The sequence below is a fragment of the Triticum aestivum genome, chromosome 2B (assembly GCF_018294505.1).
Source record: "Triticum aestivum cultivar Chinese Spring chromosome 2B, IWGSC CS RefSeq v2.1, whole genome shotgun sequence".
In the NCBI taxonomy this organism is placed as follows: domain Eukaryota; kingdom Viridiplantae; phylum Streptophyta; class Magnoliopsida; order Poales; family Poaceae; genus Triticum; species Triticum aestivum.
Window position 1 is genome coordinate 484568917 of NC_057798.1, and position 23796 is coordinate 484592712.

The window sequence follows — 23796 nt, forward strand, 5'->3', positions numbered from 1 at the left end:
GGGTCTTCTTCTCCAAGAAGACTTACCTCTTCCATCCCTAAGCTCCATTGTTGCTCCAAGCTTCATTTTCGCCCGATCTCTCTTCCTAGCCAATCAAACTTGTTGATTTGCTCGGGATTGGTTGAGAAGGCCCCGATCTACACTTCCACCAAGAGAAATTTGATTCCCCCCACTAATCCCTAGCGGATCTTGTTACTCTTGGGTGTTTGAGCACCCTAGACGGTTGAGGTCACCTCGGAGCCATAGTCCATTGTGGTGAAGCTTCATGGTGTCGTTGGGAGCCTCCAATTAAGTTGTGGAGATTGCCCCAACCTTGTTTGTAAAGGTTCGGTCGCTGCCTTCAAGGGCACCAATAGTGGAATCACGGCATCTCGCATCGTGTGAGGGCGTGAGGAGAATACGGTGGCCCTAGTGGCTTCTTAGGGAGCATTATGCCTCCACACCACTCTAACGGAGACGTACTTCCCCTCAAAAGGAAGGAACTTCGGTAACACATCCTCGTCTCCACCGGCTCCACTCTTGGTTATCTCGCGCCTTTACTTTTGCAAGTTTACTTGTGTTATACCTCTTGCTTGCTTGCGTGCTTGTTTTTGTTGCATCATATAGGTTGTTCACCTAGTTGCATATCTAGACAACCTACTTTGATGCAAAGTTTAATTTGGTAAAGAAAAGTTAAAAATTGTTAGTTGCCTATTCACCCCCCCTCTAGTCAACTATATCGATCCTTTCAATTGGTATCAGAGCCTCATCTCTTTATTAAGGACTTTGCCGTCCGAAGAGTATGGTTGACACCGTAGACGGTGGGGAGGAGGAGCACTCCGGTGTGAATCCGGTCTAGCCTACGAGTGATGGGAAAACCACGGTGTCCCATGAGGAATTCAATGTGGCCTTGGACACATTGAAAACATCAATGGCTACCACAGTTGAAAGCATGTTTAATAAATTCTTAGAAGGACTTAAACTACCTACCTCGCCGTTGAAAGTGGGTGATACCACTAACAAGGTGACGGGTGCTAACTCCGACAGGGGGAAGCTAATAGTGAGAAGGGTCCTTCTACTAGTGGTAGAAATGGCACCGACATCTTTGCCCATGTGGAACCTCCAACTTATGGAGGACCGATTCCCTCTACTCATTTAAATCATGCTAGTCCTCCTCCTAAGATTGTGAAAAATGAGGATTTTGATTCTTGGGTGTATCACTTCAAGCATCATTTAAATCATGTGAATACTAATCTTTGGAGAATCATTGAAGAAGGTTTCTATCCACATGACCGAAGCAACTTCACCCCTAGAGAAGCAGTGGATAATCAATTCAATGATAATGCTCTCTTCATCATCCAAGATGCTATCCTCCCTGAAGATCTCCCTCATCTTCGACCCCATGCCATGGCCAAGGACGCATGGCAATGCATTGTGTCTCTCTATCAGGGAAGTGCTAGCATTCAACGCTCCAACTATGAAGTGGTGCAAGATGAAGCCGATGAGTTTGCAATGAAAGAAGATGAAGAACCTCGTGAGCTCTTTCGAAGAGTGACCAAACTCGCGGTCTCACTCTGAGATCATGAGAGCAAGGACACGGATGACAATTGGATCAAGCGCAAATTCCTCAAGGCCATGATGCCCTACAACGAGGCCATGTCCTCCATCATTCGTCAAAGACCGGACTTCCACTCCATGACCTCAAGTGAAGTGTTGGATGAGTTCGTTGCAATGAGCATCTTGGACAAGACCGCCGACAACATGGTGCTCCGCTCTCAAAGGGCAAAGAAGCCCAACCTTGCCTTGAAGGCCAAGGTTATTGTGGAAGAAGAGGAAGAAGAGGAGGATGAGGAGAGCAACCCCGAAGATACGAAATATGATTATCATGAGCACATGGCTCTTGCTTCAAGACAATTTTGGAGCAAGAAGAACTCAAGGCCAAATTTCAACAAGACCAACTCAAGTGGCTTCAAGGGCAAGCAACGAGTAAGAACTTGTTACAATTGTGGCAATGTGATCCATTTCGTTGCGGATTGTCCTTACGAGAAGCGGGAAGACAATGGTGGCAAGCTTATCCGAAAAGACAAAGCCAAGTCCTTCCCCAACAAGAACAACTTCACCAAAAGACTCCTACTCGTGGGTTGGTGGTTCAAGAAGAATACCGTGAGGATGACGATGATGATGAAGATGGTGAAGCAACGGCCATGGCATCTGTTGCCATTGCCACAACTCCCCGGATGTCTCTCTTCGATACCCAACGAGAACATCACCGCCAAGTGCCTCATGGCCAAAGCCTCTAACAAGGTAACCCCCAACATCAAAACCAACATCAAAACCACCATCATTACTAATCCCTCTTTGATGGGTTGCATTGATGAACATGAGGGGTCTAATGAGGATGTGAATGAATTTGAGTCATTTATGAGTAAGCTCAAGGGCAAATCCAAGAAGCACTTTGTTGCTCTCTTGGAACAACTTGGTGAAGCCAATGACATGATCGAGGCTCACGAAGAAACCATCTCTAAGATGAAAGGTCATAGTCGTGACTATGCCGATGAGATATCGGATCTCTCTAATGCTCTTGAGGAAGAGCGTGGGCATCGTTTGACTCTTGAGGAGTCACACAACGATGACCATGCTAAGTTAAAGAAAGATCTTGATCATGCTCTTGTTGTGTCTCGTGTGCTAACTTCCGAGAAGGCTAACTGGGTTGATCATGCTAGACTCAAGGAGGAGTTTGATGTACTTGACAAGGCCCACAAGGTCTTGAAGGGTGCTCATGCTAACCTCAAGGAGTCTCATGCTCAACTCCAAGTTAAGCTAACCAAGGAAAAGGCCACCTTTCCTCATATGGTATTAATTGATAATGCATATGCCACTAACCCGTGTTGTGAGCATGTGCATCTTGTGGAGGAGAATGCCAAGTTGAAGGATCAACTTGAGAAAGGCCTTGTGACATGCATTCAAGGTGAGAAGAACCTCAATGACCTTTTGAGCAATCAAAAGGAAGTTGTGGCCAATTAAGGAATTGGGTTCGCACCCAAGTCCAAGAACAAGAAGAAGAACGACAAGACCAAACGACCTCCTCCTCTCAAGCAAACTTTGTGAAAGAGGGAGAGGGTGCTCCTAAGGAGAAGAAGAAAATGTGAAGGGTGTTGATGTCAAAAAGGGCAAAACCACCTCCTCCAACAAAGCCGGCGACTTTAACCCTTCTTATGTGTTGTGCCATGCTAGTGATGGGCATGTTTATGCTAAATTTGTTGGTTCTCCTTATGAGTACATTGAATGGTCTATTTGGGTTCCTAAGACCCTTGTTACTAACATCAAAGGACCCATTACAAAATGGGTACCTAAAACCAAGCATTGATCTCGTGTAGGTGTTTGCTTCCGGTGGGGGATCATGGTTGCTCGATAGTGGAGCAACGAATCATATGACCAGAAGCAAGGACTTGGTGGTGGACATGCACAAGATTCCTTCTATGCCCACCACTGTCGAGTGGGGTGATGCCTCGTCTTCTAAGGTATTGGGTCTTGGCAAGGTCGTCGTTTCTCATGATCTAACGATCGAGAAAGTCATGCTTGTTGAGTCCCTTGCATTCAATCTTCTTTCCGTTCGTCAACTTGCACTCATGGGCTTTGCCACTTTCTTTGATATTGACACCGTGGCCCTCTTGTGGAGCAAGACTCTTAAAGTAGCCTTTGTTGGGCATGTCGAGAACGGTCTTTATGTGATTAACTTTTTGGAGCAACCCACTAAGACCGCGACATGCCTAATGGATAAAGTTGATGTGGGATGGCTTTGGCATCGCCGTTTAGCCCACGTCAATATGAGATCTTTGCAAAGTCTTCTCAAGGGGGACCATGTCCGTGGACTAACAAATGTTAGTTTTGCAAAAGATCGTGCTTGCAGTGCTTGTATCGAAGGAAAGCTTCATGAAAAGGCTCACCCTCCCATGACTATCATCTACTCGAAGAGACCCTTGGAGCTCCTTCACATGGATCTTTTGGGCCTCCATCCTTTGATAGTCTTGGAGGTAGAAAGTATTGCTTGGTGATTGTGGACGATTATTCAAGATACACTTGGGTATATTTCTTCAAGAGGAAGAGTGAGACTCAACAAACCGTCATCGACTTTGCAAATGAAGCTCAACGTCAACATGATGCAAAGATCTTGACAATAAGAAGTGACAACGGCACCGAGTTCAAGAACTACACCTTGGATGAGTTTCTTAGTGATGAGGGGATCAAGCATCAATATGCTGCACCATATACCCCTCAACAAAATGGTGTCGCGGAGAGGAAGAACCGGACGTTGATGGATGCGGCAAGGACCATGATGGCGGAGTTCAAGTCTCCATACAACTTTTGGGCCGAAGCCATCAACACACCATGTCATGCATCCAATCGGCTCTATCTCCGCAAAGGCTTGAACAAGACTCCTTATGAAATACTTACCGGTAACAAGCCCAACCTCAAGTACTTCCGGGTGTTCGGGTGTAAGTGTTTCATTCTCAAGAAAGGTGTTCGTTTGTCTAAATTTGAGGCTAGAGCTTATGAAGGCATATTTGTTGGTTATGCTACAAACTCTCATGCTTACCGTGTCCTCAACAAGTCTACCAGACTCATTGAGGAGACGTGTAACATGGAGTTTTGACGAAAATAACGGCTCCCAAGTGGAGCAAAGTGGTACTTGTGATGTAGGTGATGAAATTCCTCCCCAAGCCATAAGAAGAATGGGTGTGGGTCATATCCTACCCATTGAGGAACCCCTTGTGGCCGAAGGAGAAGGACAATGCTCCACTCAAGTGGAGCCATCACCAACCCAAGACCCACACGCTTCTGAGAAACAAAGTGAAGGCCCTCAACCTCATGAACAAGACCAAGGGTAAGATCAACCTCAAGATGGCGGTGAACCACCAAATGATGCCCAAGGCCAAGTTCTCCCCTCGAGCAAGTTCAAGATCAAGAGCAAGCTCAAGATCTAGAACAAGCTCAAGACGGTGCTCAAGATAATCAAGTTAACCCTCCTCCTTCCACATCCAAGGAGGAATTAGAGCGTCGTGCCGCGAAGATTGCTTCCAAGCTCACCACCAAAGGTCGTATCATGGAGAATGTGGTGGGAAAGCCTAAGAAAGGGGGTAAGCACTCGTATACAATTAGCAAACTATTGTGAACATCACGCGTTTGTCTATTGTGTTGAACCCCAAAAGGTCTATGAGGCGCTCGAAGATCCGGATTGGCTCAATGCCATGCATGAAGAACTCAACAACTTCGAGTACAACAAGGTGTGGAGATTGGTGCCAAGGCCGTCGGGGAACCACAACATCATTGGAACCAAGTGGATATTCAAGAACAAGCAAGATGCTCATGGGAACATCATTCGCAACAAGGAAAGATTGGTAGCACAAGGCTACTCCCAAGTCGAGGGTATCGACTACGGTGAAACCTTTGCTCCCGTTGCTCGCCTTGAATCCATTCGTTTGTTGATTGCTTATGCTTCCCATCACAACTTTAAGTTACAACAAATGGATGTGAAGAGTGCTTTTCTTAATGGTCCTATTAATGAGTTGGTTTATGTCAAGCAACCCCCCGGGTTCGAGGATCCCTACTTCCCGGATCATGTGTATCAACTTGATAAGGCTCTCTATGGCCTTAAGCAAGCCCCACGTGCGTGGTACGACCACCTTACCGAGTTGTTACAAGATCGTGGATTTGAGGTTGGGCAAATCGATCCCACTCTTTTTACTAAGAAGGTCAAAGGGGAGTTGTTTGTATGCCAACTATATGTTGATGATATTATCTTTGGTTCCCCTAACAAAGTTTTCAATGAGGAATTTGCCGCTCTCATGACCTCTAAGTTCAAGATGTCTTCGATGGGAGAGTTGAAGTTCTTCCTTGGTTTCGATATCAAGCAAAGAAGAGAAGGTACCTTCATCAACCAAGCCAAATACACTCAAGACATGCTCAAAAGATTCAAGCTAAGTGATGTCAAGCCAGCCTCTACTCCAATGCCTACCAAGTGCCAACTTGATATTGATCCCAATGGTAAAGCGGTGGATCAAAAGGTATATCGCTCCATGATTGGCTCCTTGCTTTACCTTTGTGCATCTAGACCGGATATCATGTTGAGTGTGGGAATATGTGCACGGTTTCAAGACGCACCGAAGGAAAGTCACTATGTGGCGGTCAAGCGAATCTTTCTATATTTGGCTCATACGCCAAACTTTGGCTTATGGTACCCAAGAGGAGCAAACTTCAAGCTTGAAGGATTTTCGGATTCCAATTGGGCGGGAGACAAAGTGGATATGAAGTCCACGTTTGGAGGGTGCCAATTTCTGGGTTGCTCTTTGGTAAGTTGGTCTTCCAAGAAGCAAAGTTGTGTGTCTCTCTCATCCACCGAAGCGGAATATGTAGTGGCTGGTAGTTGTTGTGCACAACTCCTATGGATGAGGCAAACAAGGATTACGGTGTCACTTGTGACAAAGTGCCTCCTTGGTGTGACAATGAAAGTGCCATCAAGATTTCTCTCAACCCGGTGCAACACTTCAAGACGAAGCATATTGAGATTCGATATCACTTCATTCGGGATCATATTAGGCGAGGGGAGATCGAGCTCAAGTATGTCAACACTCATGATAACCTTGCAGATATTTTCACGAAGCCCTTGGATGAAGCAAGATTTCGCGAGTTAAGGCATGAGCTAAATATCATTGATTTGAGCAATGTGACTTGAACCCTTGCACCTCCCACCACACTCAACTTGTTGTCTAGTTTAGGTGTAGGCATGGATATAGGGGGAGTGTTGTTCTCCCAATGAACTCTCCCTCCCCCCATTATGCATAAATTGATCAACTCTTTCACATTAGCCATCTTTGATGGTACTTGTGCTTCAAAGACGAGTTTTGGTCATGGGCCCAAGGATAATTCTTTGCGGTACCATACCAATTGACTCAAACATAGGTGGCTCGGGCCACCGCCCTCTCCTTGGAGAGGTTGTGTCTCGTGGTTGGTCATTGTTGTCTTGTGCTTTCTTCTTCCCTGTGCGAGTTTGTGTCGTCGTTTGTTTTTGCCTCTTTGTTGTTCGGTGTTCCCGAAGTTTGTTTTGCTTTTTCTCTTGTGTGAAACTTGCACTTTCTTGGGGTACGGTACTACCGTGGCAGGCCACGGTACTACCGCAAGAGTTGGTAGCTTTGCGGTTGCTCAGTTACCTCCCAGGGGCACGGTACTACCGCTACCATCGCGACAGTAATTTTTTACTGCCGCTGGAAGAGTGGTACTACCGCCCAGCGCGAGGTACTTCCGCCCGGGCGGTACTACCGCGATGACCCGCGGTACTTCCATGCCCACGCGAGCAGGTGGGGGTTAAGAGCGGGACAGGGGGAGTTCTAACTCCCCATACCCATTCATCTCTACTCCCCACCCCGTCTCTCTCTCCTGCCCAAGAACGGCGTCGAAGGTCTTTGCCGGATCTCCGTCTCCGGCCGCTCTCCTCGGATTCCGACCGGTGGGATCGTTCCCCACCACTTCCTCTTGCCATGGACCAAGGTCTTTCCCCAAATCCCTCTCCTTTTGGTTTGTTCCTTTGCTTCTAGGTTTTGGGGAGATGCATGTGGTGTTCTTGAGATTTTTGGCTAAATCTGTGCAAGAGGGATTCGTAGGAGCGTGGTGGTGTAGTAAGCGTGCTCTTTGGATAGTCAAAATAGTTCCGGTTGATCGACGGTAGTACCGGTGTTGTCGTGTGGAGGTTCTAGATCCAGATCCGTAACTCTCTGTTGCGGTTTTCGATCCGCGCGGTACTACCGCTCCTCTTGGAGCGGTACTACCGCGGCCTCGCCTGTATTTGGCGTCGTGCGGTACTTCCGTACCTTGGTGCGGTACTACCGCTTGGCGCCCGGAAGTAAAAAATTACTTCCGCCCCAGGCGCAGTACTACCGTGCCACCCCAGCACGGTACTACTGCGGCTGGCACGGATGTAACTTTTTACATCCGTACACTAGCCCGGTACTACCGTAGATTCAGCCTGCACTCTTTTTCTGTCCAGATCTCGTGCTTCTTTGTTTCCTTCTGCTTTGGTCTTTGTCTTTTGCATTGACCCGTCTTGTTTCCCGTGCGTGTTCTTGTGTTTTGTGTCTAGGTGGTGGCTCCGGTTCTCTTGCTCATTGCTCGAATCCCAGTCGTGACACAGGGTCAAAGCGGCTGCGCAACCAAGATGAAGCTCCTGAGGGGTCATATGCTTCTCAATGCAGGACCAAGCACACCGCCAACAAGCAGAAGGAGCCCGTCATGGGCATGGATGAGATGCCCCAGGCTGAGTTTGTCATTCAAAGGAAGCTCAATCCCTATGTGAATCCCCGGGATAACTTTAGAGGAAATGATCTCTTCTGGACCAAGCAGCAGAATCTGATCTATCTGGATGTGATCAAGGCCAAGAAGAACCTCTACGTGGAAGTTCACTATATTGACATGCATCATATGAGGCAGGACAAGCACCGTGCGTACTTTGGAGAGGCCTTGGATCTAGTGGAGCAGTTCGGCATTGAGCACATGCTCACCTTCCACAAGGATTTTGATCCAGAGATCATAGCATAGTTCTTTGCTTCGGTCTACTTCAGCGTTGATGATGCAATGACCATGACTTGGATGACTAATGGTCGCCGGATGTCTGCTACTTGGAAGGAATTCATGGAGTTGCTTAACGTTCCAGATGAAGGGCTTGACACGCCAGTTGGAGTTCGCCCTCATGCCAACTCTGAGTCTGCCAACAAGAACAAGCTCATGCCATTCCTTGTTCCGAAGACTCTTCCCAACAAGAAGAAAGTGTGGGTGCTTAATCCCTTCCTTGACATCATGCATCGGCTCTTCCGGAGCACCCTCTTCCCACGCATTAGTGACATGGGCCAGGTGCATGCTTACCTTGTTGACATGATGCTTATTTGTGAGGAGGCCTGTCAGGCTCAGACTCAACCACTTGATGTCTCACATATCATGTGGTGTGAGCTTCAGTTCGCCGTGTTCAACCGTAAGGTCCTCATCTATGGGCCCTACCTGTTTCACTGATCTCCAAGACTTGGGAGAAGCACTTTCCCAATGATGAGTTTGAAGCTCTAGGGTGGATTCGTCATGAGCCCATCAGGCTCCGCATCAAGCCACAATGGGCTAACACCACCACTTCTACTGAGACTGCCAGGAGGGCTGTGGATGAGGAGGAGATTGAGGAGGAAGAAGCTGCTGAGGACCGTTCTGCTTTCGCTACTCCTTCCGCTGAGCCCTCCTGTGTGAAGAAGCTGAAGATCAAGATGAAGAGGCTTTTCTGCATGCAGGTCCAGAGTCAGTACAAGGCTCACGTTGCTCAGAAGGAGGGTCATCGTCGCGACAATAGGATTTTGAGGGCGTGCGGCGAGGACGTGGCCAGTGAAGGAAATATGCCCTAGAGGCAATAATAAAGTTATTATTTATTTCCTTATATCATGATAAATGTTTATTATTCATGCTAGAATTGTATTAACCGGAAACATAATACATGTGTGAATACATAGACAAACAGAGTGTCACTAGTATGCCTCTACTTGACTAGCTCGTTAATCGAAGATGGTTATGTTTCCTAACCATAGACATGAGTTGTCATTTGATTAACGGGGTCACATCATTAGGAGAATGATGTGATTGACTTGACCCATTCCGTTAGCTTAGCACTTGATCGTTTAAGTATTCTGCTATTGCTTTCTTCATGACTTATACATGTTCCTATGACTATGAGATTATGCAACTCCCATTTACCGGAGGAACACTTTGTGTGCTACCAAACGTCACAATGTAACTAGGTGATTATAAAGGTGCTCTACAGGTGTCTCCGAAGGTACTTGTTGGGTTGGCGTATTTCGAGATTAGGATTTGTCACTCCGCTTGTCGAAGAGGTATCTCTGGGCCCTCTCGGTAATACACATTACTTAAGCCTTGCAAGCATTACAACTAATGAGTTAGTTGTGAGATGATGTATTACGGAACGAGTAAAGAGACTTGCCGGTAACAAGATTGAACTAGGTATTGAGATACCGACGATCGAACCTCGGGCAAGTAACATACCGATGACAAAGGGAACAAACGTATGTTGTTATGCGGTCTGACCGATAAAGATCTTCGTAGAATATGTAGGAGCCAATATGGGCATCCAGGTCCCGCTATTGGTTATTGACAAGAGAAGTGTCTCAGTCATGTCTACATAGTTCTCGAACCCGTAGGGTCCGCACGCTTAACGTTTGTTGACGATATAGTACTATGAGTTATGTATGTTGGTGACCGAATGTTGTTCGGAGTTTTGGATGAGATCACGAATATGACGAGGAACTCCGAAATGGTCCGGAAGTAAAGATTGATATGTGGATAGTAGTGTTTGATCTCCGGAAAGGTTCCGGAATCCATCGGAAGGGGTTCCGGATGTTTCCCGAAATGTTTGGGCACGAGAACACTTTATCTGGGCCAAAGGGGAAAGCCCACGAGGTTTTTGGAAAGTGCAAAAGGAAGTTTTGCGGAGTCCAGGGGCCAGACCTGGCGTCTGGGTCCAGACGCCGGGAACCCTGGCATCTGGCCCTGGAGTCCGAGAAGGACTCTTGCCTTTCGGGTGAAACCGACTTTGTGGAGGCTTTTACTCCAAGTTTCGACCCTAGGGCTCAACATATAAATAGAGGGGCAGGGCTAGCACCAAAGACACATCAAGAAACACCAAGCCATGTGCCGACAACCCCGTCCCCTCTAGTTTATCCTCCATCATAGTTTCCGTAGTGCTTAGGCGAAGCCCTGCGGAGATTGTTCTTCACCAACACTGTCACCACGCCGTCGTGCTGCCGGAACTCATCTACTACTTCGCCCGTCTTGCTGGATCGAGAAGGCGAGAACGTCATCGAGCTGAATGTGTGTAGAACTCGGAGGTGCCGTGCGTTCGGTACTTGGATCGGTCGGATCGTGAAGACGTACGGCTACATCAACCGTGTTGATAAAAGCTTCCGCTTAGCCATCTTCAAGGGTATGAAGATACACTCCCCCTCTCGTTGCTATGCATCACCATGATCTTGCGTGTGCGTAGGATTTTTTTTTTATTACTACGTTCCCCAACAGTGGTATCAGAGCCTAGGTTTTATGCGCTGATGTTATATGCACGAGTAGAACACAAGTGAGTTGTGGGCGATACAAGTCATACTGCTTACCAGCATGTCATACTTTGGTTCAGCGGTATTGTTGGATGAAGCGGCCCGGACCGACATTACGCGTACGCTTACACGAGACTGGTTTTACCGTCGTGCTTTCCACACAGGTGACTAGCGGGTGTCTGTTTCTCCAACTTTAGTTGAACTGAGTGTGGCTACGCCCGGTCCTTGCGAAGGTTAAAACAACACCAACTTGACAAACTATCATTGTGGTTTTGATGCGTAGGTAAGAATGGTTCTTGCTAAGCCCGTAGTAGCCACGTAAAATTTGCAACAACAAAGTAGAGGATGTCTAACTTGTTTTTGCAGGGCATGTTGTGATGTGATATGGTCAATACGTGATGCTATATTTTATTGTATGAGATGATCATGTTTTGTAACCGAAGTTATCGGCAACTAGCAGGAGCCATATGGTTGTCGCTTTATTGTATGCAATGTAATCGCCCTGTAATGCTTTACTTTATCACTAAGCGGTAGCGATAGTCGTAGAAGCATAAGATTGGCGAGACGACAACGATGCTACAATGGAGATCAAGGTGTCGCGCCGGTGATGATGGTGATCATGACGGTGCTCCGAAGATGGAGATCACAAGCACAAGATGATGATGGCCATATCATATCACTTATATTGATAGCATGTGATGTTTATCCTTTATGCATCTTATCTTTCTTTGATTGACGGTAGCATTTTAAGATGATCTCTCACTAATTATCAAGAAGCGTTCTCCCTGAGTATGCACCGTTGCAAAAGTTCTTCGTGCTGAGACACCACGTGATGATCGGGTCTGATAGGCTCTATGTTCAAATACAACGGGTGCAAAAGAGTTGCACACGCGGAATACTCAGGTTAAACTTGACAAGCCTAGCATATACAGATATGGCCTCGGAACATGGAGACCGAAAGGTCGAGCGTGAATCATATAGTAGATATGATCAACATAGTGATGTTCACCATTGAAAACTACTCCATCTCACGTGATGATCGGACATGGTTTAGTTGATTTGGATCACGTGATCACTTAGATGACTAGAGAGATGTCTGTCTAAGTGGGAGTTCTTAAGTAATATGATTAATTGAACTTAAATTTATCATGAACTTAGTCCTGGTAGTATTTTGCAAATTATGTTGTAGATCAATAGCTTGCGTTGTTGCTTTCATATGATTATTTTGATATGTTCCTAGAGAAAAATTGTGTTGAAAGATGTTTGTAGCAATGATGCGGACTGGATCCGTGATCTGAGGTTTATCCTCATTGCTGCACAGAAGAATTATGTCATTGATGCACCGCTAGGTGACAAACCTATTGCAAGAGCAGATGCAGACGTTATGAATGTTTGGCTAGCTGAAAATGATGACTACTTGATAGTTTAGTGCACCATGCTTAAACGTCTTAGAATCGGGACTTCAAAGACGTTTGAACGTCATGGACCATATGAGATGTTCCAGGAGTTGAAGTTAATATTTCCAGCAAATAACCGAGTTGAGAGATATGAAGTCTCCAACAAGTTCTATAGCTAAAAGATGGAGGAGAATTGCTCAACTAGTGAGCATGTGCTCAGATTGTCTGGGTACTTCAATCGCTTGAATCAAGTGGGAGTTAATCTTCCAGATAAGATAGTGATTGACAGAATTCTCTAGTCACCATCACTAAGTTACTAGAACTTCGTGATGAACTATAGTATGCAAGAGATGACGAAAACGATTCTCGAGCTCTTCGTGATGTTGAAATCGACGAAGGTAGAAATCAAGAAAGAGCATCAAGTGTTGATGATTGACAAGACCACTAGTTTCAAGAAAAGGGCAAAGGGAAAGAAAGGGAAACTTCAAGTAGAATGGCAAACAAGTTGTCACTCCCGCGAAGAAGCCCAAAGCTGGACCAAAGCCTGAAACTGAGTGATTATACTGCAAAGGAAATGGTCACTAGAAGCGGAAAATGCCCTGAATATTTGGTGGATAAGAAGGATGGCAAAGTGAACAAGGGTATATTTGATATACATGTTATTGATGTGTACTTTACTAGTGTTTATAGTAGCCCCTGAGTATTTGATACTTGTTCGGTTGCTAAATATTAGTAACTCAAAACAGGAGTTACGGAATAAACAGAGACTAGTTGAGGGTGAAGTGATGATGTGTGTTGGAAGTAGTTCCAAGATTGATATGATCATCATCACACTCTCCCTACACTTTTGAGATTTGTGTAGAACCTAAATAAATGTTATTTGGCATTTGCGTTGAGCATGAATATGATTTGATCATGTTTATTGCAATATTATTATTCATTTAAAGTCAAAGAATAATTGTTGTCCAATTTACATGAATAAAACCTTCAATGGTCATACACCCAATGAAAATAATTTGTTGGATCTTGATCGTAGTTATACACATATTCATAATATTGATGCCAAAAGATGCAAAGTTAATAATGATAGTGCAAGTTATTAGTGGCACTGCCGTTTGGGTCATATCGGTGTAAAGCGCATGAAGAAACTCCATAAAGATGGATTTTTGGAATCACTTGGTTATGAATCATTTGATGCTTGCGAACCGTGCCTTATGGGCAAGATGACTAAAACTTCGTTCTTCAGAACAATGGAACGAGCTATTGACTTGTTGGAAATAATACATACCGATGTATGCGATCCAATGAGTATTGATGCTCGTGGCGGGTATCGTTATTTTTTGACCTTCACAAGATGATTTGAGCAGATATGAGTATATCTACTTAATGAAGCACAAGTCTAAAACATTTGAAAAGTTCAAAGAATTTCAGAGTGAAGTGGAGAATCATCGTAACAAGAAAATAAAGTTTCTACGATCTGATCGTGGAGGAGAATATTTGAGTTACGAGATTGGCCTTCATATAAAACAATGTGGAATAGTTTCACAGCTCACGCCACATGGAACACCACAACGTAATGGTGTGTCCGAACGTCATAACCGCACTTTATTGGATATGGTGCGATCTATGATGTATCTTACCGATTTACCACTATCGTTTTGGGGTTATGCATTAGAGACAGTTGCATTCACTTTAAATAGGGCACCATCAAAATCCGGTTGAGACGACGCCTTATGAACTGTGGTTTGGCAAGAAACCAAAGTTGTCGTTTCTTAAAGTTTGGGGTTGCGATGCTTATGTGAAAAAGTTTTCACCTGATAACTCGAACCCAAATCGGAGAAGTGCGTATTCATAGAATACCCAAAGGTAACTATGAAGGAAATATGCCCTAGAGGCAATAATAAAGTTATTATTTATTTCCTTATTCCATGATAAATGTTTATTATTCATGCTAGAATTGTATTGACCGGAAACATAATACATGTGTGAATATATAGACAAACATAACGTCACTAGTATGCCTCTACTTGACTAGCTCATTAATCAAAGATGGTTATGTTTCCTAACCATAGACATGTGTTGTCATTTGATTAACGGGATCACATCATTAGGAGAATGATGTGATTGACATGACCCATTCCGTTAGCCTAGCACTTGATCGTTTAGTATGTTGCAATTGCTTTCTTCATGACTTATACATGTTCCTGTAACTATGAGATTATGCAACTCCCGTTTACCGGAGGAACACTTTGGGTGCTACCAAACGTCACAACGTAACTGGGTGATTATAAAGGAGTACTACAGGTGTCTCCAAAGGTACATGTTGGGTTGGCGTATTTCGAGATTAGGTTTTGTCACTCTGATTGTCAGAGAGGTATCTCTGGGCCCTCTCGGTAATGCACATCACTATAAGCCTTGCAAGCAATGTGACTAATGAGTTAGTTGCGGGATGATGCATTATGTAACGAGTAAAGAGACTTGCCGGTAACGAGATTGAACTAGGTATTGGATATCGACGATCGAATCTCGGGCAAGTAACATACCGATGACAAAGGGAACAACGTATGTTGCTATGCGGTTTGGCCGATAAAGATCTTCGTAGAATATGTAGGAGCCAATATGGGCATCCAGGTTCCGCTATTGGTTATTAACCGAGAATAGTTCTAGGTCATGTCTACATAGTTCTCGAACCCGTAGGGTCCGCACACTTAAGGTTTCGATGATAGTTTTATTATGACTTTATGAGTTTTGATGTACCGAAGGAGTTAGGAGTCCCGGATGAGATCGGGGACATGACGAGGAGTCTCGAAATGGTCAAGACGTAAAGATCGATATATTGGACGACTATATTCGGAGTTTGGAAAGGTTCCGAGTGATTCGGGTATTTTCGGGGGTACCGAGGAGTTACGGGAATACGAGGAAGAAGCAATGGGCCTCATGGGCCAAGTGGTGGAAGAGAGGAGGCAGGGCGCGCGGCCCCCCTAGCCCAAACCGAATTGGACTAGGGGGCCGGCCCCCCTTTCCTCCTTTTCCTCCCTCTCCTTCCTTCTCCTTCTCTTTCCCTTCCTTCCCCTCTCCTACTTGGACTAGGAAAGAGGGGGAATCCTACTTGGAGTAGGATTCTCCCTCTTGGGCGCGCCTCTTCCCCTTGGCCAGCCCCCTCCCCCTTGCTCCTTTATATACGGGGGCAGGGGGCACCCCATGACACACAAGTTTATCTACGGATCGTTCCTTAGCCGTGTGTGGTGCCCCCCTCCACCATATTCCACCTCGGTCATATCATCGCAGAGTTTAGGCGAAGCCCTGCGCCGGTAGAGCATTATCAACGTCACCACGCCGTCGTGCTGACGGAACTCATCCCCGACGCTTTGCTGGATCGGAGCCCGGGGATCGTCATCGAGCTGAACGTGTGCTGAACTCGGAGGTGTCGTACGTTCGGTACTTGGATCGGTCGGATCGTGAAGACGTATGACTACATCAACCGCGTTGTCATAACGCTTCCGCTTACGGTCTACGAGGGTACATGGACAACACTCTCCCCTCTCGTTGCTATGCCATCACCATGATCTTGCGTGTGCGTAGGAATTTTTTTGAAATTACTACGTTCCCCAATAGTGGTATCAGAGCCTGGTTTTATGCGTTGATGTTATTTGCACGAGTAGAACACGAGTGAGTTGTGGGCGATACAAGTCATACTGCTTACCAGCATGTCATACTTTGGTTCGGCGGTATTGTGAGATGAAGCGGCCCGGACCGACATTACGCGTACGCTTACGCGAGACTGGTTTCACCATTACGAGCACTCGTGCTTAAAGGTGGCTGGCGGGTGTCTGTCTCTCTCACTTTAGCTTAATCGAGTGTGGCTATGCCCGGTCCTTGCGAAGGTTAAAACAACACTAACTTGACGAACTATCGTTGTGGTTTTGATGCGTAGGTAAGAACGGTTCTTGCTCAGCCCGTAGCAGCCACGTAAAATTTGCAACAACAAAGTAGAGGACGTCTAACTTGTTTTTGCAGGGCATGTTGTGATGTGATATGGTCAAGACGTGATGCTATATTTTATTGTATGAGATGATCATGTTTTGTAACCGAAGTTATCGGCAACTGGCAGGAGCCATATGGTTGTCGCTTTATTGTATGAAATGCAAACGCCTTGTAATTGCTTTACTTTATCACTAAGCGGTAGCGATAGTCGTAGAAGCAATAGGTGGCGTAACGACAACGATGCTGGAGATCAAGGTGTCACGCCGGTGACGATGGTGATCACGACGGTGCTTCGAAGATGGAGATCACAAGCACAAGATGATGATGGCCATATCATATCACTTATATTGATAGCATGTGATGTTTATCCTTTATGCATCTTATCTTGCTTTGATTGACGGTAGCATTTTAAGATGATCTCTCACTAAATTATCAAGAAGTGTTCTCCTTGGGTATGCACCGTTGCGAAAGTTCTTCGTGCTGAGACACCACGTGATGATCGGGTGTGATAGGCTCTACGTTCAAATACAACGGGTGCAAAACAGTTGCACACGCGGAATACTCAGGTTAAACTTGACGAGCCTAGCATATACAGATATGGCCTCGGAACACGGAGACCGAAAGGTCGAACGTGAATCATATAGTAGATACGATCAACATAGTGATGTGCACCATTGAAACTACTCCATCTCGCGTGATGATCGGACATGGTTTAGTTGATTTGGATCACGTAATCACTTAGATGACTAGAGAGATGTTTGTCTAAGTGGGAGTTCTTTAGTAATATGATTAATTGAACTTAAATTTATCATGAAGTTAGTCCTGGTAGTATTTTGCAAATTATGTTGTAGATCAATAGCTTGCATTGTTGCTTTCATATGTTTATGTGTTCCTAGAGAAAATTGTGTTGAAAAATGTTAGTAGCAATGATGCGGATTGGATCCGTGATCTGAGGTTTATCCTCATTGCTGCACAGAAGAATTATGTCCTTAATGCACCGCTAGGTGACAGACCTATTGCAGGAGCAGATGCAGACGTTATGAACGTTTGGCTAGCTCAATATGATGACTACTTGATAGTTTTGTGCACCATGCTTTATGGCTTAGAATCGGGACTTCAAAAATGTTTTGAACGTCATGGACCATATGAGATGTTCCAGGAGTTGAAGTTAATATTTCAAGCAAATACTCGAGTTGAGAGATATGAAGTCTCCAACAAGTTCTGTAGCTAAAAGATGGAGGAGAATCGCCCAACTAGTGAGCATGTGCTCAGATTGTCTGGGTACTACAATCGCTTGAATCAAGTGGGAGTTAATCTTCCAGATAAGATAGTGATTGACAGAATTCTCTAGTCACCACCACCAAGTTAGTAGAACTTCGTGATGAACTATAATGCAAGGGATGACGAAAGCGATTCCCGAGCTCTTCGTGATGCTGAAATTGACGAAGGTAGAAATCAAAGAAAAACATCAAAGTGTTGATGGTGGACAAGATCACTAGTTTCAAGATAAAGGGCAAAGGGAAGAAGGGGAACTTCATGAAGAACAGCAAGCAAGTTGCTACTCAAGTGAAGAAACCCAAGTCTTGACCTAAGCCTAAGACTAAGTGATTACACTTCAAAGAAAATGGTCACTGGAAGCGGTAATGCCCTGAATATTTGGTGGATAAGAAGGATGGCAAAGTGAACAAGGGTATATTTGATATACAGGTTATTGTTGTGTGCCTTACTAGTGTTTATAGTAGCCCCTGAGTATTTGATACTTGTTCGGTTACTAAGATTAGTAACTCGAAACAAGAGTTACAGAATAAACAGAGACTAGTTGAAAGGGAAGTGACGATGAGTGTTGGAAGTAGTTCCAAGATTGATATGATCATCATCGCACACTCCCTATACTTTCGGGATTAGTGTTAAACCTAAATAAATGTTATTTGGCGTTTGCGTTGAGCATGAATATGATTTGATCATGTTTATTGCGATACGGTTATTCATTTGAAGTTTAAGAATAATTGTTATTCTGTTTACATGAATAAGACCTTCGATGGTTACACACCCAATAAAATAGTTTGTTGGATCTCGATCGTAGTGATACACATATTCATAATATTGATGCCAAAAGATGCAAAGTTAATAATGATAGTGCAACTTATTTGTGGCACTGCCGTTTGGGTCATATCGGTGTAAAGCGCATGAAGAAATTCCATAAAGATGGATTTTCGGAATCACTTGGTTATGAATCATTTGATGCTTGCGAACCGTGCCTTTTGGGCAAGATGACTAAAACTCCGTTCTCCGGAACAATGGAACGAGCTACTAACTTATTGGAAATAATACATACCGATGTATGCGATCCAATGAGTGTTGATGCTCATGGCAAGTATCGTTATTTTCTGACCTTCACAGATGATTATAAAAGCAGATATAGGTATATCTACTTGATGAAACATAAGTCTGAAATAGTTGAAAGGTTCAAAGAATTTCAGAGTGAAGTGGAGAATCATCGTAACAAGAAAATAAAGTTTCTACGATCTGATCGTGGAGGAGAATATTTGAGTTACGAGTTTGGCCTTCATATAAAACAATGTGAAATAGTTTCGCAACTTACGCCACTTGGAACACCACAGCTTAATGGTGTGTCTGAACGTCATAACAGTACTTTATTGGATATAGTGCAACCTATGATGCCTCTTACTGATTTACCACTATTGTTTTGGGGTTATGCATTAGAGACAGTTGCATTCACGTTAAAAGGGCACCATCTAAATCCGTTGAGACGACACCATATGAACTGTGGTTTAGCAAGAAACCCAAAGTTGTCGTTTCTTAAAGTTTGGGGCTATGATGCTTATGTGAAAAAGTTTCATCCTGATAAGCTCAAACCCAAATCGGAGAAGTGCGTCTTCATAGAATACCCAAAGGAAATTGTTGGGTACACCTTCTATCACAGATCTGAAGGCAAGATATTCGTTGCTAAGATGGATCCTTTCTAGAGAAGAAGTTTCTCTCGAAAGAAGTGAGTGGGAGGAAAGTAGAACTTGATGAGGTAATTGTACATTCTCCCTTATTGGAAAGTAGTTCATCACAGAAATCAGTTCCAGTGATTCCTACACCAATTAGTGAGGAAGTTAATGATGATGATCATGAAACTTCAGATCAAGTTGCTAACAAACCTCGTAGGTCTTCCAGAGTAAGATCCGCACCAGAGTGGTACGGTAATCGTGTTCTGGAAGTCATGTTACTAGACCATGATAAATCTACGAACTATGAGGAAGCGATGATGAGCCCAGATTCCGTGAAATGGCTTGAGGCCATGAAATCTGAGATGGGATCCATGTATGAGAACAAAGTGTGGACTTTCGTGGAGTTGCCCGATGATCGGCAAGCCATATTGTATAAATGGATCTTCAAGAGGAAGACATGTGCTGATAGTAGTATTACTATCTAAAAAGCTCGACTTGTCGCAAAAAGGTTTTTCAACAAGTTCAAGGTGTTGACTACAATGAGATTTTCTCAAATGTAACGATGCTTAAGTCTGTCTGAATCATGTTAGTAATTGCCACATTTTATGAAATCTGGCAAATGGATGTCAAAACTGCATTCCTTAATGGTTTTCTTAAAGGAGAGTTGTATATGATACAACCAGAAGGTTTTGTCGATCCGAAAGGTGCTAACAAAATGTGCAAGCTCCAGCAATCCATCAATGGACTGGTGCAAGCATCTCGGAGTTGGAATATACGCTTTGATGTGTTGATCAAAGCATATGGTTTTATACAGACTTTTGGAAAGGCATGTATTTACAAGAAAGTGAGTGGGAGCTCTGTAGCATTTCTAATATTATATGTGGATGACATATTGTTGATTGGAAATGATATAGAAATTCTGGATAGCATGAAAGGATACTTGAATAAGAGTTTTTCAAAGAAAGACCTCGGTGAAGCTGCTTACACATTGAGCATCAAGATCTATATTGATAGATCAAAACGCTTGATAAGATTTTTCAATGAGTACATACCTTGATAAATTTTTGAAATAGTTCAAAATGGAACAGTCAAAGAAGGAGTTCTTGCCTGTGTTGCAAGGTGTGAAGTTGAGTAAGACTCAAGACCCGACCATGGCAAAAAAATAGAAAGAGAATGAAAAGTTATTACCTATGCCTCAGTCATAGGTTCTATAAAGCATGATATGCTGTGAACGAGACATATTGTATACCTTGCTCTGAGTTTTGCAAAGGAATACAATTTTTATCTAAGAGTAGATCACCGGACATTGGTCAAAATTATCCTTAGTGGAATAAGGATATATTTCTCGATTATGGAGGTGACAAAAAGGTCCGTCGTAAAGGGTTACGTCGATGTAAATTTTGGCACTGGTCCAGATGACTTTAAGTCTTAATCTGGATACATATTGAAAGTGGGAGCAATTAGCTAGAGTAGCTCCGTGCAGAGCATTGTAGACATAGAATATTTGCAAAATACATATGGCTCTGAATGTGACAGACCCGTTGACTAACCTTCTCTCACGAGCAAAATATGATCACACCTTAGTACTCTTTGGGTGTTAATCACATAGCAATGTGAACTAGATTATTGACTCTAGTAAACCCTTTGGGTGTTGGTCACATGACGATGAGAACTATGGGTGTTAATCATATACAGATATGAATATTGGTGTTAAATCACATGGCGATGTGAACTAGATTATTGACTCTAGTGCAAGTGGGAGACTGACGGAAATATGCCCTAGAGGCAATAATAAAGTTATTATTTATTTCCTTATTTCATGATAAATGTTTATTATTCATGCTAGAATTGTATTAACCGGAAACATAATACATGTGTGAATATATAGACAAACATAACGTCACTAGTATGCCTCTACTTGACTAGCTCATTAATCAAAGATGGTTATGTTTCCTAACCATAGACATGTGTTGTCATTTGATTAACGGGGTCACATCATTAGGAGAATGATGTGATTGACATGACCCATTCCGTTAGCCTAGCACTTGATCGTTTAGTATGTTGCTATTGCTTTCTTCATGACTTATACATGTTCATGTAACTATGAGATTATGCAACTCCCGTTTACCGGAGTAACACTTTGGGTGCTACCAAACGTCACAATGTAACTGGGTGATTATAAAGGAGTACTACAGGTGTCTCCAAAGGTACATGTTGGGTTGGCGTATTTCGAGATTAGGTTTTGTCACTCCGATTGTCGGAGAGGTATCTCTGGGCCCTCTCGGTAATGCACATCACTATAAGCCTTGCAAGCAATGTGACTAATGAGTTAATTGTGGGATGATGCATTATGTAACGAGTAAAGAGACTTGCCAGTAACGAGATTGAACTAGGTATTGGATACCGACGATCGAATCTCGGGCAAGTAACATACCGATAACAAAGGGAACAACATATGTTGTTATGCGGTTTGACCGATAAAGATCTTCGTAGAATATGTAGGAGCCAATATGGGCATCCAGGTTCCGCTATTGGTTATTGACCGAGAATAGTTCTAGGTCATGTCTACATAGTTCTCGAACCCGTAGGGTCCGCACGCTTAAGGTTTCGATGACAGTTTTATTATGAGTTTATGAGTTTTGATGTACCGAAGGAGTTCGGAGTCCCAGATGAGATCGGGGACATGACGAGGAGTCTTGAAATGGTCGAGACGTAAAGATCGATATATTGGACGACTATATTCGGAGTTTGTAAAGGTTCCGAGTGATTCGGGTATTTTCGGGGGTACCGGGGAGTTACGGGAATACGAGGAAGAAGCAACGGGCCTCATGGGCCAAGTGGTGGAAGAGAGGAGGCAGGGCACGCGCCCCCCCTAGCCCAAACCGAATTGGACTAGGGGGCCGGCCCCCCTTTCCTCCTTTTCCTCCCTCTCCTTCCTTCTCCTTCTCCTTCCCTTCCTCCCCCTCTCCTACTTGGACTAGGAAAGAGGAGGAATCCTACTTGGAGTAGGATTCTCCCCCTTGGGCGCGCCTCCTCCCCTTGGCCGGCCCCCTCCCCCTTGCTCCTTTATATACGAGGGCAGGGGGGCACCCCATGACACACAAGTTGATCTACGGATCGTTCCTTAGCCGTGTGCGGTGCCCCCCTCCACCATATTCCACCTCGGTCATATCGTCGCGGAGTTTAGGCGAAGCCCTGCGCCGGTAGAGCATCATCATCGTCACCACGCCATCGTGCTGACGGAACTCATCCCCGACACTTTGCTGGATCGGAGCCCGGGGATCGTCATCGAGCTGAACGTGTGCTGAACTCGGAGGTGCCGTACATTCGGTACTTGGATCGATCGGATCGTGAAGACGTACGACTACATCAACCGCGTTGTCATAATGCTTCCGCTTACGGTCTACGAGGGTACGTGGACAACACTCTCCCCTCTCGTTGATATGCCATCACCATGATCTTGCGTGTGCGTAGGATTTTTTTTGAAATTACTACGTTCCCCAACAAACTATTGGGTACACCTTCTATCACAGATCCGAAGGCAAGTTATTCGTTGCTAAGATGGATCCTTTCTAGAGAAGGAGTTTCTCTCGAAAGAAGTGAGTGGGAGGAAAGTAGAACTTGATGAGGTAATTGTACCTTCTCTGTAACACCCCCAGTGTCATGCTACAGTAATCCCTTTTAATGATGCCATGTCATCATGTTACTGTTGCTCATCTTCACTTGATCCAAATCACAATTCAAATTCAAATCCAATCTAAAGTCAAAAATTCATATTTGTCAGACATGAAATCTAAAATGTTCATCTTGTGCCAAATAATCCATAACTAATATTGGTAGTGAACCAACATTTTTGCAAATGTCTAAGTGCCCTAAACCACTTTAAAACAGTGGCTAAAACTATAGTTTAAATGCCTTTTTAAATTACGAAGGTTGCAACTATTTCAAAAGCCTCACAATCTTTTTTGTGGCAGTGCCCAATAATTCTTTGAAATTGTTTTGTCCAGTGGCATATTTTTGCAAAGTCATTGTGGCTAAAAAAAAGGCAAAAGCTACTGAAAAAAAGGAGAAAAGGAAAAGCAGAGGAGAGAGAGAGAAAGCCCCCTGCCTCACCTGGGCTTCGGCCCACCCAGCCAGCCGACCCAGCTAGGCCGGCCCACTCCCCCTCCTGGCCATCCATCTCCTCTCTGTTCACGCGACCGAGCCACCCCATATCGTTCCCACCAGACCCAGCGCGGCGCCCCGCGCTACCACGTCGCCGGCGAGGGGATAAGGGCAGCCCTTGATGCCTCGGGCTCCCTCCCCGCTGGCCCACTCCATGCTACTCTCCCTCTC